Source organism: Anser anser (genome assembly GCF_964211835.1).
Source record: "Anser anser genome assembly, chromosome: 1".
Classification (NCBI taxonomy): domain Eukaryota; kingdom Metazoa; phylum Chordata; class Aves; order Anseriformes; family Anatidae; genus Anser; species Anser anser.
This window is the reverse complement of record NC_139720.1, coordinates 201881315-201897862: the sequence shown is the minus strand read 5'-3', so window position 1 is coordinate 201897862 and position 16548 is coordinate 201881315. Positions and strand designations below refer to the sequence as shown.

General features: G+C 41.9%; 1 protein-coding gene across 24 annotated transcripts in view; it reads left to right on the top strand.

The window, feature by feature from the left end:
• The window catches only part of FAT3 (FAT atypical cadherin 3), a 419605-nt gene that overhangs the window by 201664 nt on the left and 201393 nt on the right, over positions 1 to 16548 (top strand). The gene's annotated exons all lie outside the window — the stretch shown is intronic.

Here is a 16548-nt window from a genome sequence, read left to right as displayed (position 1 = left end):
AGGAAAAGTCACCTCGGAAGGCTGAGCTTTTCAAAAATGGTACCCAGCAGTGCTTCTGAAAGGTGAAATTCCTTTGTATTCTGGAAAAGCTGGCTTGTCTTCTCACCATAGTTAAAAATGAAATATCCAATGGAGTATCCCAGTCTTTTCCTCCAAAACCATAGCTCAATTTTTTTTTTTTTTTGGTAGAGGGAGTTTACAGAGACCTTTTGTCTACAGCCAGGGTGAGATTTGGGAAGGTGTCTGGACACTTGATTTCCCATTGCTAGGTGGGTGACAGCTGTGATAGCTGTAGACACGCATCATAGAATTAAGAACTTAAATGTTCTTTGGCTGCCTCTATAGACAGTAGGACTCACTTTTAAATGATGAAGTTAGAAGTTTAGAGCCAGCTCCTCATCTCTTTTAAAGCATGTCTGGGTCCTGTGTCAAGCCGTGTACTTGAAAGGATCACACCACTGAGGTTCTCAGTTGCCTTTTAGAAAATCTAAAATCTGCACCGCCTTATCGTAAGAAGCTGAAGAAATTCAGTCTGTTTAATTTGTCAAGAAAACTTCAAGAGGTGATGCCTTCATGGTTTGTGTGTGCCTACGCAGGGACAGGATTTCTGACAAAAGTTTTCTTTCATCTAACAGATAAAAGGCATAAAAGTCAGTGGAAGGTGAAGTTAGAGAAATTCAGACCAGAAAAAAGTCTTATTTTTCTGGCTCAGGATAGTAGTATTGGCTGTAAAGATGCTGTTCTGAAGTTATGGTCTAGGAGCAGGAGCCGAACAGTGAAATTCCATAAATGTTGTTATGTAGGAGCTCAGAAGAGATGATCTTACTTGCACTGAAAACCTGTTAATGCATAAAAAATGAAGTTTAAGCCCAAAATGACTGTAGTTGTAGAGTAGAGGGGCACTGTGGCACAGCTCAGTTTTGCACTGAAAGCTGGGAGGAAAGGCTGTGTGTGTTCTGGGAACAGGTGATGTATACTCAAATATACATCTGTGCGTTCCCGTGTTTTTTTGCTCTGGGCTTCCTGAATAGCATTTTTGCCATGCAATGTTATAAACAAATCAATAAAAGAAAATAGGCATTTTCCTTATTTTATGATATATATTCCTACAGTGCTTCTAACAGGATTGTTAGAAACAAGAAAATGTTAACAGCAACTTGCCTCACATAAGGAACATCATTTTCTTGTTCCAACACAGTCGAAACATTCGCAGACCACATTCTTTTTAAATCACTCTTTCACTGATAGCAGAGTGTAATGGAGCTTTTCAGACACTTCTTGTTACAAATTTTTGGATTAAAAAGTTCCCTATCAGTTACAGCACAGCAATAAGCACATTCAGTGAGGTGTGGGATAGGAGTGACTTCTTCCATTTCTGGGGGCAAGTAATATTTCATCATCTTGCAGACTTCCTGCAATTTGGTATGCTGAGAGAAATTAATTTGACTGTTTACGATATTTAATTTTCAATAATTATTCAAGCATATATAACTACAGACATTTACAGTATGTAGTAAACAGATGGATTAGCAATTGTGCATGTAATTAGAAATTACACTTAAAATACAAAAGTGCATTTGAATATTCAGCTGCTTTTAAAATGAAAAAAGGTAGAAATGTAGCTCTGAGTGGCTTAGAAATGCTTTAAAGAAACTAGAGTCCGTGAAGTGCCCTTCATAAGTGAGTCCTTGCCATAAAATATGCACTGAATTGTAATTGCAAATTGCATATACATTTTGTTTTTTAAAGATAAGACTAACTTGTTCTGATTCGGTGATCGTTTTGGCGCTCGTGTGATGTCAGGATGACCGCAAGACTGTTTTTGGTACCCTCCAGGCCAAAACTTCCCCTCTAGTTGCTGCATCCGTGCCATCGGTCGGGCACACAGTGCTGCACCGGGGCAGTCCCTGGCTCCCCGCAGGCTCACGTATCTCAGCCCAGCTTCTTCTAGAAGTCCACTTGAGTCATGACACTTGAGAAATGATTTTAAGACAAGATAAATCTTTCCCAGAAATAGTGGAACTGTCAGGATGTGAATGTACCATAAATGAATAACAGCCCGATCTTATTACTTTAGAGTTTATCCTTTTCCCCACCTTGAATTTTGATTCAATCATTCATTCTGTCTGGTCAAGATTGATTCATAACATAGTTGGCACAGCGACCACAGTAAAGTCATCAAAAATGCCTGTGAATGATTTTTAGAAGTAACTTTTGAGAAGCCATTTTAGATGCTTTTGAAGGCCCTTTGAGTTTTGAGAATTTAGATGCTCTTTGCTTTAGCCCAGCAAAGCTGTGGATGCCCCATCCCTGGAGGTGCTCAAGGCCAGGCTGGATGGGGCTTTGGGCAACCTGGGCTGGTGGGAGGTGTCCCTGCACATGGCAGGGGGTTGGGACTGCATGGGCTTTAAGGTCCTTTCCAGCCCAAACCATTCTGTTCTTCTCTGTTTCTATGAAAATACTCCTGCCCAGATTTCCATGTGGTCTTATAATGCAGCCCCTGGGCTGAACGCTTTGATGTTCCGCTCTGGCACTTGCACTGTTTAGGTCTAACTCAGTTCTGGTGTAGAAGCCCATCTTTTTCTTTAATCTTAAAAAAAAAAAAAAGGGGGGGGAATAAAGTCCCACTCTTTTGTCTCATAGATGCTTTAAAAAAAAAAAAAGTGACTGTAACTGTGCTGTAACACCTACGAGGAATGAGTTTTATCCTCCTCACAGTGAAGTCAATGGGATTTCTGCCATTGCCGCAGATGGGTGTGGGACTGAACCCTTAGTGATTGTCTGAGTGTGAAATGAGAAAATATATTTAGCTGGGCTTATATGAGACTATTAGGTACAAATACTCATCTAAGATAACGGTCGTAGCTAATTTCCGTGGCCTTCCAGTGTATTGACCATAAAGTATGTCATGAGTATGGAATAACCTATTTCCCCATATCTGTCTCTTCCCTTTCAGGGGCTTGTAACAGAACACAGAAAAAAAAAATGCAAATCTTTGAATTCTCTGCCCATAGAAGTTTACTGCATTTAAGGAATTATTTTAGCTTCAGGAAAAAATTAATGGGTTGAAGATGATACTTCTGTTGCTATAGTTGTAATCCCATTATTTTTGTATTATAGTACTACTTTTTTGATACTATGTTCTATTTATTTATTTATTTGCTGATGGAAGTGATTTTTTCCCAGACCTTCCAGCATAGTGCATGAGAGCCCCTCTATTTTTCCTGCTTACAATATTTTCTGTTTTAGAGGTGGAAGCAGAGGTTTCTCAGTGTGATAGGGTAGTGAGTGAACAGATTCATAGTCATAAGGTCAGAGGGCTTATTAGATCACCTGCTCTGACCCCATGCACAGTTCAAGTTGTAGAAAATCACCTAATTGCTCCTACACTGACACGTCTAACTGGTGTTTGACTGAAGCCTATATTCCAGGAAGATACTGATTTAAAGGCTACAAGACCTTTTTTTCCTGATGCTTATCTCCTTCATTCTTTGAAATGTCTGCTTTATTTTTCATTTGAATTTGTCTGCCTTTTCTTTCCAGCTTTTGGCTTTGGTTGTACCTTTCTCTGCTGGAATAAAGAGCCTTTTACTCCCTTGTAATTTCTCCCTTTGCAGGTACTTATGTGCGTTAATCCAATTATTAATTAATTACACATGGTATAGTTCTTTAATGCAGAGAGGGGGAAAGAAACACTGATTTAATTAGTGCCAGATTGTAATTGACTTCCATGTAAGGAAAACACAGGTTGTTCTGCTTCCATAAAGCCGTGGTCACAGTACAGCAGTGACCTCCAAAGTCCTTCCTCTTTGAGTCCCAGCATGCAGGGTAGACCAGGGTCAGGTGTGAATGTGAGAGTCCGAAGTAGCTCCCAAAACCTCCCCAACATGAGCAGCAGCAGCTGCCATTGCAGCAGAGGAGACGTGCCAGGTTATCGTTCACAAAAATTATTGCTTGTGTCTCTGGCTTCCACGGTAAGCTGATAGCTGCTTAATTTCTTTTCAGGGTAGATAGGAAGTGAATGCATATGGGTTTAGTCATTTGTCATCCACTATGTGTATTGCCTCCCTCCCCAAGGGCAAATCACTGAGTTATTCTTATGTCTAGAGACGAAAGTTTTGGGGGCTTTTTTGTGTGTGTGTTTCAGTTCTTGCAGTTTTTTTCCCCACCCCAATTAATGCTTTACTTAGTGTCAAAAGCTAGAAAAATTGGTACTGCATGTAAACACACAGGAAGCATTCCGGGGGCACAAAACCTAGACAGATACTAGCTTTCTGTGCTTCATAGTATGGTTTTAAAGGAAAAGGGATTAAAAAAATACAAATTCTGGAATTTCTGAAATGTATGAGAGAAGCTTATCAAAATTCCCATTTGTTTCTACTTTGTTAGCTCTGCCTTCAGGTTTGCACACAGTGGAAGCCCGACCAATGTGGGTTTATCGATCACAATCAATGCATGTTGCAGCAGGGAAGCAAGGTCTGACCCAGGTGCTTATAGCCCTGTGGTCACACATTTGTCCACCAAAGCAACAGTGCTGGAGTCTGGGCTGTTGGTTTGTGCTTTCCCGTCAAGCCATCGGCTCCGTTGTGCGTACAGAGCGATGCTCGCTTTGTTACCCACAAGCAAAATGTGGCTATTGGCACAGAAACAAATCAGTTGGAGTCGTGCTTTTGAAAAACGGGGCTCTAGGGGTAAGTGGTTTGCCTTAGGTGACGCAGGAAAGCTGTGACAGGGTCGCAAGATTGGACTCAACTCCTCTGAACTCCAGCTAAAAGTCTGAATCGCAAGATGCTGCGTCCTGTTTCCTCTAACGTGTTGCCAGTTAATTCATTTGTGTCTTAACAGTTCTTCGTTGATGTGAAGTGTGGTGTAATTAAGGCCTGGATCCCCTCCTTAGCTCTGCCATAAGGCTCCTGCATGATTCGGAAATGTCGCTCGGGGCAGCTTGCTCGGTACAGAGGTCAGGGCTGTGTCCCAGCCAGCTGACTTCGTGCCAGCTGGACAGGGCTGGTGGCCACGCGCAGAAAGAAATCGTGACTCAGCCCCCAAGAAGATACTGTGACTGCTTTAGAGAAGGGGAGTATCTGAAGCACAAAAAGAAAATACATTTTTGTTGTTTTCATTTGCCTTCTGTCTTAGAGTAGACTGAACAGATTTTCCAACTTTGGTTCCACAAATATAGCTTTTTTTTTTTTTCTGGGGATTGTTTTCATTTTGTTTCTTGTAAATGAAAGCTGAGAGTCTCTTGCAATTACAACATTCTCAAGACCTGGAACTTGAGTTAAAATACTGAGCATCAGGGAAGGGATGATAAATCCTTGACAGGACCCATGCTGAACTCAGACTTCCACGGAGAGAAGTATATATCTGGTGACCACTTGTGTGCCTGGCTCCTTGCAATGAAATTCTGTTGAGCACAACTTTATGACTGCAAGCACTGGCAGTAATGATCCCCTTCTTCCTTGCAGTGGTCTTGTGTGAGTTATTTCATTACCGCCTGTAATGTGCTTTGAGACCTTGGATTGAAGAGCAGGGTGATTATTATGGTAGTTTAATAATATTGTTTAGAAGCATATAATATGCTGCGGCACTGGATTTCACTAAAATGCAATCTGCATTCAGTGTAAATGCTCTCCGTCACCAAAGTCAACCCGCAAAGTCACACCTGGCATTGCTGCTGCTCCGTCTTCAGCCCCTCAGGGTGCAGCATGGTGACCTTCAGGCCCTGGCCCTGCTGTAGGACACAGCTCCAGCCCTGGTTTTGCTTGCTGGTCCTGCACTTTCACTGAGACCTTCACCTGCTTTTAGGGCTCCCTGGTACAGTGTAGGGTTATTTGCCTTCGGCTGCCGTGCCTGTTCTCTGTTTTCCGTCAGCGCCCGGTGTTGTACTGCTCTTTGCAGAGATCCTGCCATGATGCTCTTTGAGTCGTCCCTGTTGTTGACTCCAGCCCTTTACAGATTTTTATGATTGCTTTCAAAGGTGTTAAAAAGTGTGGCTTTACTCTTGGTGATGATCCCCTGTTACAGCCTGCTCTCTTCCCAATGTCTGAGCCCAAAGCAACACATGGAGCCGTAGGTTTCAAGGCTGGAAGGAGCTGCCGTGATTTGATACAACCAGTTAAGGAAAATGCAGTTTCTTTTTTTGGGAGGTGGAGGGGAGCAAGGGTGTTTCATTGCCTGCTCAGGGCCCAAACCTGCAGGACTGAGCCTCTGGTCCTGGCTGGTGCTCTGCCACCTCCGAGGCAGCCCCTGCACTACGCAGAGGGCAGCAAGGGCTTTGTGCCCATGCCCCTGACAGCCCTCCAAGGCCACGAGTTCATTCCCATTCTCACAGAGTTTTGCAGACCTTGCAGTGTCGGTCAGTATCTGGAGAAGTGCAAATTTCAAAATATCGTGCAAGTGGAATGAGCTTTTTCCATCCGGTTCCGTGACCTTTTATATATTGTCCAACTTTCAAGACTATTCTGTTGTGCATTTTTTATCTCTTTTTGATCAAAGGCAGAGGTGAGGTTATTAAAAGATACCATTCGCTGCCTAAATTGGTGCCTGAAATTCTGTAGTGTCTGTACTGTAGTGTGTATTAAATTGCATTACGCTCTGTTGTATTCAGATGTTTGCACCATCCTTTAATGCCACAGCATCTGAATACCTTTCAAAATTCATGAACCACTCCATTTAACATCTCCAGGAAGATAGAGGCTTATTTTGAATTATAAATAATATTAATATACTGTTCAATACCCCGGTTGGATTAGAGTTTGTGTAAACCAAAAGCCTTAAAGAACTCTTCAGTTTCCCTCTGAAATGAACGCACAGAGAGAAAGCCCTCCAGAGGGCAGTTCTTCCCGTTATGGTTTTAGTTAGAAGGGGGTGAATGGCTCTTTGAAGGTGCTAATGAAAGAGCTTGGGTGCTTTAACACAGCTGTTTGGAGTCTTACCATGAGAATGGCAGAATACGTGGCTCCAGATCAGGACGAGAGGAGAAAGGAGAGGGAGGGAATTTACACAACTTTGCCTCTTTTGTCCTGCTGTGCCCTGTCACCCACCGCTGCTGGGTGCCACAGGATAGGTAGCATGAGAGGTCACTTTACTCTCCTTTCCCTTTCCTTTCTAGCCTCAGCTCAGCAACACTTTCAGTAAAGGGAGAAGCAAAAGAGGTGGGAAATTATACACACATACATATATATATGTATTTTGGCATCCAGCCTGTTTTCATATTTTGCTTACGCTGGGTCTGAAAGAATTAATTTTGGTCCACATCTGGGGCCTCTGAGGGCTGTCATAGTATAAATGATGAAAACGGCGAAGCTGGTCTTTTCCACCGAAGAAATCATGTAGGTTTTTCCCTTACTTGGTCACAGAAAATGAGAAATGACAAGAAGCTTTCAGATTTGGCTTTTCAGATTGATTCCTGACTGTACATGTCATGCGATACACATAAATGCAGCTTAACGATAAATTCCGAAGGGAAAGGAAGAATTAGGGGGGGTGAATCTGAAAATGCAACATCTTTGCCGTCTAGCTACATGCTAGAATGCCATTTTTGACCGATTGTCATCTAGTAACGATTAAACATCTTTAACCTTTACAACCTCCACTGATTTGGCGCATTAATGAAAAATGTAAAATGGAGTGTGCATCCTTCTGAAGAGGTTGCATAGAAAAAAAAAGATACTGAGATTTACCAAGTTTTAATTTACATAGCAAATCCAGTTGTTACTTAAATTGTCTTTCAGAAGACAGTTTCTTGAGAAAAAATATTCTTCTGATGTTACTTAAGGATTAGAAATCAAAGCTAAGAGGAATACAGTGCCAGGCATTGGTGGCTTTTTTTTTTCTTGTGCATTTAAACCAAATCTTAATACAATTGAAGAAGTACAGTTTTAATTACCAAGTAATACTATTTTGTCGTAATACCATTAAGATGTGTAGCTGTAGTTTTTACAGGTAAGCAGGCAATTTTATATTTATTGGGACATCAAAAAATTAGGATTGAATTTCACCCTCCTGGCCTGGTTTTCCCTGTTCTCAGTAGAAAAAAAAAATGTTGCCACGTGGGCTGAAAAGTAATCTGCGGTGACTAATCGACTGCAAACGTACACCACTCGGGTATTGAAGCAGATAAAATTGCTAGTCATTTTTTAAATCGAGGGCTCAATATTTTTTCTTCACAGTTGTTCTGGGCTCCAGCAAGCGCTTACTATTCAGAAGTCGTTAAGGAGGAACACATTCTAGCCATCGCGAAGAACAGATTGATCAGTTTTAGCTTTTCCTTAAAGGATGAACAAAAGAGCTATACATTTTGTGTATTATAATGATCTTCTGAAATGAGGCCGTGTTATTTTCCTGAGTCTGCAAGTGTTCAGTCTGTTCTGCCTCTGCCGCAGCTGTTGCGGTATAAATAGGCTGTGTGGGTTTTTCGAGGAGTCTGGCTGTGAAGTCTCTCACAGACCATAACATCTTTGACACTCTGCAGTTTTGAAGTGCTTCCCAGGGGAAGCATTGCGGGCAGGGAGCAGAGCAGGGGCAGGGTGGCCACATGCAGCGGCCAAGAGGAGAAGGGACCGAGGTGGTGGAGACTCTCCACACCTGCAGCAGCCAGACGTTTGGAGAAGAAATTGTAAAACCCCTTGGCTTTTGTAGTAGGAGATGCTCAACTGCATTTCCTGTCTTGTCAGGGACTTGTGTAACAAAGGAGAATCTCTGTGCCAGTGCAAAGGGACACTCTATCTACAAACTCAGGACGGTGCTGCTTAGCACTTGTCTTGCACCTTAGCCTTAGCTTTGTCAGGTATCTGTGGTTTTCTAAAAACAAAACAAGCACTACTGTTATATTTAGCACCTCTAGGCAAAGGCTGGGGGCGCAAAGTCCCTTCCACTGTAAGCAAAGAGCAGGTTCAGGACCACCTGGTGAAGTTGAACAGGTATAAGTCCATGGGACCTGATGCTATGCATCCCAGGGTCCTGCAGGAACTGGCTGATGGAGGTGCCAAACCTCTCTCCATCCAATCTGAGAAGTCCTGGCCATCAAGTAAAGTCCCTGGTGACTGGAAAAAGGGAAGCATCATTCCCATTTTTAAAAAGGGTAGAAAGGAGGACCCAGGAATCTACAGACCGGTGACTCTTACCTCTCTGCCTGGCAAAATCATGGAAAACATCCTCCTGGAAGCCATGTCAAGGTACATGCAGGACAAGGAGGTGATCCGAGATAGCCAGCATGGCTTCACTGAGGGCAAATCATGCCTGACCAATCTGGTGACCTTTTATGATAGAATGCATCAGTTGACAAGGGAAGACTGACTGATGTCATCTACCTGGGCTTCTGTAAGGCCTTTGACATGGTCCCACATGACATCCTGGTCTCCAAATTGAAGAGATGGGTTTGATGGGTGGATCATTCAGTGGATAAGGAGTTGGCTGGTTGGCTACATACAGAGAGTTGCAGTCAACAGCTCTATATCCAGGTGGAGGCTGGTGATGAGCGGTGTCCTTCAGGGGTCTATCTTGGGACTAGTACTGTTTAATGTCTTTATTATAATGACACAGACAGTGGGATTGAGTGCACCCTCACCAAGTCTGCCAGTAACACTGATCTGAGTGGTGCAGTCAACACAGCAGAAAGAAGGGATGCTGTCCAAAGGGACAAGCTTGAGAATTGGGCCCATGTGAACCTAATGAGGTTCAACAAGTCCAAGTGCAAGGTGCTGCACCTATGTTAGGGAAATCCCAGACATAAGCACAGTCTTCTGGGGGAAGAACTCATTGAGAGCAGCCCTGCAGAGAAGGGCTCGGGGGTTCTGGTGGACGAAAAGCTCCACATGAGCCAGCAGTGTGTGCTTGCAGCCCAGAAGGCCAACTGCATCCTGGGCTGCATCTACAGAGGAGTGGCCAGCAGGTGGAGGGAGGTGATTGTGCCCCTCTGCTCTGCCCTTGTGAGGCTTCACTTGGAGTGCTGCGTCCAGGTCTGGGGCCCCCAGCACAAGAAGGATGTGGAGCTGTTAGAGCAGGTCCAGAGGAGGGCCACAAGGATGATCAGAGGGCTGGAGCACCTCTCCTGTGAAGACAGGCTGAGGGAGTTGGGGTTGTTCAGCCTGGAGAAGAGAAGGCTCCGGGAAGACCTCACAGCGGCCTGCCAGTACCTAAAGGGGCTACAGGAAAGCTGGGGGGGGACTCTTTGTCAGGGGGTGCAGTGATAGGACAAGGGGGAATGGCTTTAAACTAAAGGAGGGGAGGTTTAGATTCAATATTAGGAATAAATTCTTCCCTCAGAGGGTGGTGAGGCCCTGGCCCAGGCTGCCCAGAGAAGCTGTGGATGCCCCATCCCTGGAGGTGTTCAAGGCCAGGCTGGATGGGGCTTTGGGCAACCTGGTGTGGTGGGAGGTGTCCCTGCCCATAGCAGGGGGTTGGAACCAGCTGATCTTTAAAGTCCCTTCTAACTTAAGCTATTCTGTGATGAATCTGTGATTTACTGTCTTAACTTCTGGGCTGTAACCACATGACTCCATTAACATAGTTTCTTCAATGCTCATATGAATTGTGTGTCAAAGGCCATAAAGTTTTAAATCATGTTATGCTGATAAAACTCAGCCAGCCGGTCAGCACTTAACTAGCGACGTGGGGAGCGTTGCAGAGTCTGGCTAAGTGAGGCTGTGTAGGTGTAGGCATAAGGTATGGGCTGACATCCAAACACTGCACAAACTGTTGTAGTTCAGGCTTCTGGATCAGGCTTAACATTTTCAAAAATACCACACAGCGAGTGCCTCAGCATCGTCTGTGTGCATGGGTGTGGGGAGAAGTCCAGGAGATGGGTGATAGACAGGAAGGTTTGGTGATGGGGAAGGTGTGTGATGGAGAGGAAGCTTTTTATAATCTTCCATACAAAACACAAGCAGCTTGGTAGCACCACTTCCAGCATCCCAGCGCTATGACCTCAGAGCAGACAGTGCAGGAGAAGCAGATCCATTCTCATTGTGGTACAGAAAAAGTTAAAGATGCAGAAGACTCTGAAGAAAGGAGATGGGGAATGTCTGCTAATTTCTTCATATTGTAAGGTCCAGGGGGTGTAATCAGAAATCAATGAAAAGGAGAAGAGAGATTTCGTGCCCACTCTGTGTGTTTTATTGCTTACATTTGTTTACAAATTGCAGGCTGGTTAGAGCAACCTCATAGTTCCTGAATTCTCCAGGTTGGCCGTACTGATAACACTTCATTGTGGTTTTCTCTTGCGCTGCCTCAGCATGCTGAAAGCAACCTTCTCCTGGTATTAAAACCTAAAATGAATGTCTTGAACCTAAGTCCCAGTATTGTACTTCGGTTGATCAAAATTACTGCTGGGATTACAAAGAACAAGGAGTGCAGCTTCAGAGCGCTCTCAAGTAGCTTTCCTCAGCTCCACAGTAACCTGTTAGGAGGTGGATTAATGACGAACAGTATAGGTTTGCATAGTACTTTTGAACAAGATATAAAGAGACAGTAAAACACAGGAAGGGGAACTCTGTGAGTCACTGGTCATTTTTTATGCTGTCAAGTACTTTAGTACAAATCACATACAGTTGGAGCTTTTTTCTGAACGGCCCCTGGACATAATTGGTGAAGATGTCTCTCAAGGCAAGTTTAATAAAAGGGCAAACTTCTCATTTTCCCAGTGTTGACATTGACCAAAACATCCTGAAATCCTTGCAGAAGAGCAGAGCCTGATTAATGTCTCTGTGACAAGGTGAAGGAGGTTAGCAGAGGCTGAGCCTGCTCATCAGTCTGTCATTATGACACCTTGTCACGCACGCACATGCCACAAAGAGCTCTCTGGCGTTGTTTTGCTCCACATTAAGTTTGTGTTTGAGGTTTTTCTCCACTGGGAAATCTGGAAATAAAGATCTGCTCACTTAGTTGCGCTAACAGACATAAAAGGCTGATAGTCTATGCTTTGTTGCAGAAGAGGCAATGTATGGGGCTTCAAACCATTCTGTCTCATTTCTTCTTCATAACAGAAGGAGAAGATTTTGGGTGTGCAAAGAGAGGTTTAGATTGGGTATTAGGAAGAATTTCTGCATGGAGAGGGTTGTCAAACATTGGAACTGCCCTGGGAAGTGCTGGAGTTCTCATCCCTGGAGGTATTTTAGAGACATGTGAATGTGGCACTAAGGGACACGGTTTAGTGATGACACTTGGTAGGTCACATTGCTGGTTGGACTTGAATGTCTTTTCCAACCTAAGCGAGTCTATGATTCTACCTCTGTAGGATCTTTTCATAAAAACATATATATATTTATTTTTTTTCTTGGACAATCTTCCATTACACAGTATATATTTCAGCGTTTTGGAACAAACCACTTAGGGCTGGCCCTGAATGAGAGAAAATAAGGCATTCCATATTTAAAAAGCATCAATTTTATGATACTCAACAGAAAAGTCAGTGATGTCACAGCGTATATATTAACTGTTTTTTTTTTTCCCTTCTTTAATATATACTATAACTCTGGTTATCTGGTCTTTGAGAGCAAACTTTTTATAGGTCATTTCTTTTACAGAGCCAACCATATTTGTGGCACTTTAATTCCAATGCTACAGGTTCACGAGGACTGAGGGTACGGATACAGATGAGATGCACTGCATAAACTGTAGCCTGCCTGGATCTTGTGCCATATATTAAACTAGTATTTAATTTAATCTTATCAGAAAAAAATACTTAGTGTGTTCACTGCTGGATTTTTGTAGCATAAGATGAAAGATATGAATTGTTTTACATTGAAGTTAACCTGGCAGTCTGGTGCCAAAAGGTCACTGGGGAAGAATCTTTAGCACTTGTAGTTGTATTTTGTGAGAAACAGCTTTGTAAAATTCATTGTTCAATAGGACCTCAGAATAGTGTCGCATTATTTTTATATGGAGAAAGAGCCACTATATCCTGGATTCATTGCCATACACATTTAAAATGTCTATGCACACCTTTCCCTGTTTATTATTGTTTTCATCCTTGTTGCTGTGTTTATCTTAAGGTTCTCAGATTTGACTTTTATTAACTGCTACAAGGCAGCACCCGAAAGACATACCTTATACTGCAGCATTTGAACTGCTCAAGGAGAGGCACAAGCTCTTCAATATAAAAGGAATGTCTAAATCTAAGAGACAGTTTGCCTGAGGCTTTCAAAAAAAATATTCCCCAGGTGCCAGCGCATAGAAAGTACCAACAACTCCTGGAGAGAAAGCAGAGTGCATATGCACATTATTCTCAACTCAAGTTTGTACGAGGATAAAGGAGAGGAGGATCCAATAAAAACACTCCTGTGAATAAACCGGAGTCTGCTGCTGTAGATAAGTTTTTTTGGAAATGCGTGCAGTGTAGTATGAGGAGCAGTTCTGCATGGGTGATGTTTCTAGTGCAGGCAATGCTGTTAGAAAAGTAGGGCATTTTGAGCATATGAAAGAGAGAGGTGTGCTTGGCTTCATTAGAGATTCTAGTCACTTCCTTAGTACAAGACAAGATAGACAATGTATTTTGCATGTTAAGTCACTTTAGTCATTCCCTATGTGTTTCACATATAGGTTGAAACATATTTTTTTCTTTAAACAAAGGTATCTGTGCAAGACAGTAACATCTTTGAGACTGTACTTTAACAAGAGAGCTAAATGGTGGAATTACTCTAGATTTGCTTTGGGCTCTGTTTTAAGAAAGGTCTTTTCACCTACAGCATCATTTTCTCTGCTATCATTATTAGACTATTTCAAAATTGACTAATGTGTTTTCTCTCAAAGGTAGTCTCAACCAGAAGTGCTGTTCGTAGCCTTTCCCACTGTGGTACATGGTACCTTTTCAACAAGTTTCCATATCACAAATTTATTTAGTCGTACTTCTTTTTATGTAAGGCTACTACCTCCCAACCCAGAATTCAGTTTTCTGTAACCTACAGTGTTTGGTAGCACTCTTCAACAAAAGCTACAAAGATGCCTCCAGGAAATTCAGGGCAGTAAACCCAAAATGGCAGTTAGTGTAGTACATACTAGCAGTGTAGTAGTAGAGTAGTAGCACAGTGTAGCTTTTGTAAAGGATATCAATGTCCCCAGAACCAATATGGCATTCTACAAATGATCCAGTTCCAGTTGATAAAATGTGTTGAGTTTTTGGAAGGTGTTATTAAAGGCCTTTCACTGACTTTCTCTTAGAAGCCCAAAGTTGTGAAGTGTTCTTTGTTCTTTGCCGCCCTCTTTTTTTTTTTTTCTTTGTCCACGTAAGGGTTTCTGCTATGGAAATGCAGGCTACATTTAGTCCTTTAGTATCTAGAGTAGGGATTCCAAAAGGATCATCAATTTCTTTTTCACCAAAATCTTTCTTTTTTTTTTTTCCTCATTCACTTATTCTGCAAAGTCTGATGTATGGTTCTCAGAGGCAGCCACAGAGGTCTGTGGTATTATGTCCAGAGCAACAACAGTTACATCAGTTGATAGTAAAACCTGTTCCTTGAAGAAGAGCTCTGTCCTGTGGCCTCAAGCTGGCTATCTCACCCGTCAGTCTGGGCTCCAGGAACAAGACGGGGAAAGACATGGTCAGCATCTGAGAGCTTTTTAGGAGAATAGAAAACCGTTACTGTTGTCTTTGCACTGTCTGTTCCATAGAAGTTATATTTTTCAACTGCAGAAAATTGGGATGAAGAAAAGGAAGTTTTTCTTACCAGCTTATCCGCTTATCTTATCTGCTGGAAAAAAAAGGAACTCATGGTCTCTCTTTGCACTTTGACTTCGTACCACAAGAAGGTTTGTTCTTTCTATTCGAATACACAATTTCCCACCAAAGCAAAAAACTGCAGAGTAATCTTTCTTACTGGAATCATGTTTCTTACCATAACTTTATTTAGGGTTGTCCCAGTTTGTGGCTGAAGCTAAATACAAAAGAAAAAACAAGAAACAGCAGAGGAGACTAATGCATCTCCCCTCTGAATGTTTTAAAAATCAATAAATAGAACAAAATCTCCTTTCTGTGGGAAAGTGATTTGTGTATTCTGATCTAAGGGTTTTAAATCTCCTCAGCTGTGTTTGTGCTTACGAAGAAAGAAATTTTATTTCATTATTGCAAAAGGAGAGTGTGCAATAAATGTGGGTTGAATATAGCATGGTTCCTTAAAACTGAATTCTCTGCTGACTGCAAATTGGTGTAACTGAGTTGATTCAGTTAGGATTATGTGTCTTAAAGGTCAGCATAGAATTCATCTCTTGCATTATTAATGACTGAATAGCAAAAGTAGGGAAAAATAGTAATAAAAAAGATTCTGTGTTATGTATATATGTAGACATTACTCAGTTCTTTGTAAGTTAAGGAAAAAAAGGGAAAGTGCTTGAGAAAAATTGGGAATAACACATACTTAGGAATATTCTTGTCTGATACAGCTCTGTCATTTGTGTTTTAGGCATATAATTGGATATATTATTCTGAATTAGTGCAAGGAAAAGCTCAATATTGCCAGTACTTTACATTAAAAATGCAATTTTCAGTTCCATTAATAATGCAGAGTATTCTATAGAATGTGCTGATGGAAGGGACAGTTGATAGGTACAGTTAATAACTCAAGATAAATGTAACTAAATATGTAAGCTTTATTAAAACTTAGAAATGCCATCGTGAGAGTGACTTTTAAATTATCAAGACTGATCCCTTTCATTTTATCCAGACCTGACCACATTTTGAGCTGAAAAGAAGTATGGTGATGACCAGAGATCCTAAAAGTAGATGCAATGGAACAGCCATGCTGCTGTTTCCCTTATACTTGATGCTCGGCAGTCCTCCCAGAAGTTTAGATCTGACACAATTTAAAAAGTCAACAAGTCCCACTCCGGAAAAGAGGCAGCAATTATCACTGTCTTTCAGAATGAGTACAATCATGATATTCCAGTATTATAATTAGTAGCATTGCTGAACACAATGCGTTGCATCTTCCAAACAGCCCTTACACCCTGCAATTGTGTTTAAAAAAAAAAAAAACAACCAGCAGTTGTTTGTGCCTTCTGACTGCATTGGTTCTGCACACAATTAATAGGTTAATAAACAGAGAGCTGTATGAGATCTTCATTTTGAGGTGAGAGAAGCGTGCTTTATTTGATTTGGTTGTTTTTTACAACACAGATCCAGATTTGGAGCAGAATCAGTCTGTCATGAAACATCAGCTGCTTACATCCCGTTATTATGTTGTTGTTTTCCTCACGTCAGTCATTTTCTCTGCAGCGGCTTAAGATAAGGCACAGTTGTGTCTTCTCTTGTTAATGACTTCTGAGCTGTTTTGAATCCTCACCCATTGCATAATCCAGTAAAAACTTTACTCACACACAGAAAAAACACTTAAAATGTCCAGCATAAAGATAATGTGTGGACGAGAAATGCCTTTTTTTTTTTTTTCCACAAGGAAGTACTTAATTCTTTTGGTATTAGTAATTATGTTACATCGTTCGGTAGCACACATTAAGCAAGACCGGGTGGCCTCTGTGCCCCTTCACATGTTTCGCTGCTTCCATTTGCTCAGTGCTCAGGGCAGGGGCATAAAAATACAAAGTACCTTGAACTCA